Source organism: Atheta coriaria, unplaced genomic scaffold (assembly GCF_025399875.1).
Source record: "Atheta coriaria isolate IRGN ID8LTWV9N9 unplaced genomic scaffold, Caltech_Dcor_3.1 hic_scaffold_42_pilon, whole genome shotgun sequence".
Lineage (NCBI taxonomy): Eukaryota > Metazoa > Arthropoda > Insecta > Coleoptera > Staphylinidae > Dalotia > Dalotia coriaria.
The window spans coordinates 198,511-201,953 of record NW_027045484.1 but is presented as its reverse complement, the minus strand read 5'-3'; the positions used below and the strand labels follow the sequence as shown (position 1 = coordinate 201,953).

General features: G+C 42.6%; 1 long non-coding RNA gene across 1 annotated transcript; it reads left to right on the top strand.

Moving 5' to 3' along the window:
• Positions 1-295: 295 nt before the first annotated feature.
• Positions 296-1,134, top strand: LOC135802627 (uncharacterized). Its single transcript, XR_010550591.1, has 2 exons — positions 296-408; positions 472-1,134. It is a non-coding gene; the product is annotated as an uncharacterized lncRNA (long non-coding RNA).
• The last annotated feature ends 2,309 nt before the right edge of the window (positions 1,135-3,443 follow it).

The following is a 3,443-nucleotide window of genomic DNA, read 5'->3' as shown; positions in this document are numbered from 1 at the left end:
AAACTTAACATTTCCTCTTGGAAATTGCTTTTCCGCGGTGAAAAAATGCGGAAACTACTTGAGTCATTAATCGCATATTAACATATTTCCAAAAATGCACACATGGCACCCATATGTACTTAAATAATCATCGAATTTTTGAGAATTGATTGCTTATCGCTTATTCATGTTCTATTATAAGTTAGGCAAGAGTTATTACGAAATTGCAATGATTATTTTCGGCATGTGTACAAAACCCATAAACAAACAACTCGAAGTTTGTAAACACTTGAAAATTATTGATACTGGACCACTATATAAGTCAAAATTGCGCTAAGCGCAATTCATTCAATACAACTTAATACAACCTGAGAACAACTTAGAAAATTAATTAAATAATACACTTCGAAAATGTGTCATTCATGCACGGTGAGTCCCTATTTTAAAATTAAAAAAATATATCAAAATTTCTAATATTTTTTTAATTTTCAGAACACGCGTTTGTCCCAGAGACACAACAACTTCTCATATTTCTACCGAAGACGATTCTTGAACGACGCAGATCGAAAAGATTTCTACGTCGGGCTGCTAGACGAAATCGCCGGGTGCGATCTCGACCTAGCGACGAAATTCAGTTCATACATCGCTGTTATTCAGAATGATTTCCAAGACAGACTCCCAGAATGGCTACAACACCCTCTGGAACGTCTGAAGTTAAAAGAAGCCTTTCGGTACTTTCTCACGCAAAGTTGCAGTAAAGACTCAACGTCACGACAAATCCTAGAAAAACTCACGCGAAACCTGCCGCAGTTCATCATCGATGAACTTATCGACTGCGCCAAGGACCTGCCGCACACCACCAGCAGTTACATTACATTATTAAAACGACGAAGTATAAACAACTGGTCGCGTAGCAGTAGTATAATTCGTTTGGAGACAGTCGCATAGCTTCATTTGACTACTGCGACTTCGCCAGTGTTTAGTGCTTCTATCTCGTTTCTTAGATTATTACTTTGTATATGTTATACTCTATTTAATTATTATGTAATTGTTGTACGAAAAGTAGCGGAAACGGCGACCTTTTAACGGTCGTAATTGTTGCGCTATCATTTTTATTAAAGAAAATACACACACGCACACGTGAAAATCACAGAATTTAACGTGTCATTATCTGGCTTCGCTTACGTTTTAATTATAGACGCGAGGAGGAGGAATAGAGTGACCGGAACAATTAGAATGCGGACCTTGGGCGCACGTCGGGATCAAAAGCGTTACGTCCTGTTTCCTTTCGATGCCTCACCGAGTGCGAAACACGATTTATGAAAATATTCACGTTTGGAAACTCGTATAATCGAAAATAGTGCCGAAACGCGATAAAAATTGAGCGCGGAAAATTGGGAAAAGTTGGCATTGTATCCATGACCTTGATTTATGATTGAAGTTGCGTGGGTTGCGTGTGCGCGCCGCATAGAATTTCTGTCGGTGAATAAAATGCAGTACTGGTGGAATAACGCGCCGTATGCCGGTTGAACGTAGGCAACACAAACAACACGCGCGTTGATTTCGTTATCTGCGCTTGTAATCGACGCTCGACTATAACATTGCGTTTTAGATGCATGCGATAACGAGCCGTTTGCTTATTAACGCCGTATTGCTTATTAGCACACGGTGCATGAGCACGCGCCCGCAATTAGACGCATCAAGCGAAGCATGCATCGCGAAGAAGACGCGATTAGAGGAAGCGCGCCGAAGAAGCGCAAAAGGGGTGAAAACCGGACGTGCGAGCAAAGTGTAACGGTCGCGTGTCGCGGGCGTGCGCTGCGCCCGTAACACTTTTATATAATGCGCGCATTAAAATTCATAGATTGGCGTGCGGTTTTTATCGCGCATTGTCGCCGCGACCCACACGACGAGGAAATGAATAATGAAACGCGTCAGCCCGGGGAAGGAAGCGCGAATTGCGCGCTGGAAACGAAATCGCCAAACCGCTAATTAAAATTCCGAAGACCGAAGGAAAGCGATGGTCGCGACAGGAAGCAGCGTCGACCGCGGAAAATCACAGCTATGCTAATATTTACACAACGAAATCGAAGTTATCGGTTGAGTAACATTTCGTCTACAAAAAAAAAAAAAACAACGTAATAAAACACGAATTCATGGGAACGAAACCGAAAACTTGGCCGTCGACGAAAAAAAAATTCACACGCGTTTTCGGCCCGAAGAACAACTGTTTTGCGCGCCGAGATGTTTGTAAGCGTTTTAATTCGACGCCGCGCACGTTTAGCTCAACTTGGGCAACGCGCGCGCAGACTGATGATGATGATGAAGAAGTCCGTGCCGACGACAATAGAAAACGCTGTGTCTCGCTGTCAGTGCGTCGAGTGCGAATGAATGTTAAAAGCGAAGAACTCTCGCAATCGGAATGTGGGTCAAACTTGTAAACTAACAGCACATAAAGAGCTAACTGTTGAACCGTTTTCAGCGCAACGCACGTGCAGAATGCACTCTATAATCATGCATGCACCGCCAGCTCCACGGCGGTATGATAACGATAACGCAAAAATTACAAAAAAACAAAAACAATAACAAAATTAATGTCGTTTACCTTCGTAGTTCAGGTTCGTCGTTGCCGCCGCCGCCGCCGCCGTCCTCCTCGCTGGTGACGAGCTGCTCCAGCATTTGTATCTTCAGCATTGTTTATCCCGCGCGCACGTTGTTATCAATGTTATCACTGATCGGGCATTTTCGCGCACGATTTCGACGCGATCAACGGCACATAACCTGCGGCTGCGCTGCACTGGTGCACAAGGGAACGCGTGATTGTGATAAAAGTCGGCTGCGAATCCAGCAGCAACATATTTATGCGGCGACCGCGCGCGCGTTTAACCGCAGAGCGATGCGACCGACGGCTAATTGCGAAAACAATGCGCGCCGCGCCGCTCGACGACGCTAATTTACTTTTGCGTTCGGTTGCGTTGGTGTGTGTCATCTGACTTCTGCGGCGCACCACACTGCAAAACAAAGCATGGCAGGCGTAAACAGCAGGAGTCAGGGACATGCAGCGCCATCTAGCGGTAGAAAAACTTACTGATTGACTGTGTTTGGTGTTGAGTGAGTTGTGAGCAGGACGCGCGATATTTTGTGAAGTTTCTTACGTTTGGCGCCATCTAGAAAAAAATAAGAGAAACATAATGAGAAATTACAAATTTCTATCGTTTGGTTTTGAAACAAAATTAAGAAATGCTAAAAGATGGACGTATAAGTAGAAATTTGATTAATACTAACGCGAAATTAAGATTGAAATAAAATTTGTCTGAAATTAAAGATATTTTAAAGATTTATCTTTAAATATTACTAAATATTAACGTTATTTATCGTAATTTGTACTAAAATACATTTTAAACCGTTTTTACTTAATTTTTGTTGATTTTGTTGACAGGATAATGAAGAAAACTGCAAAAAAT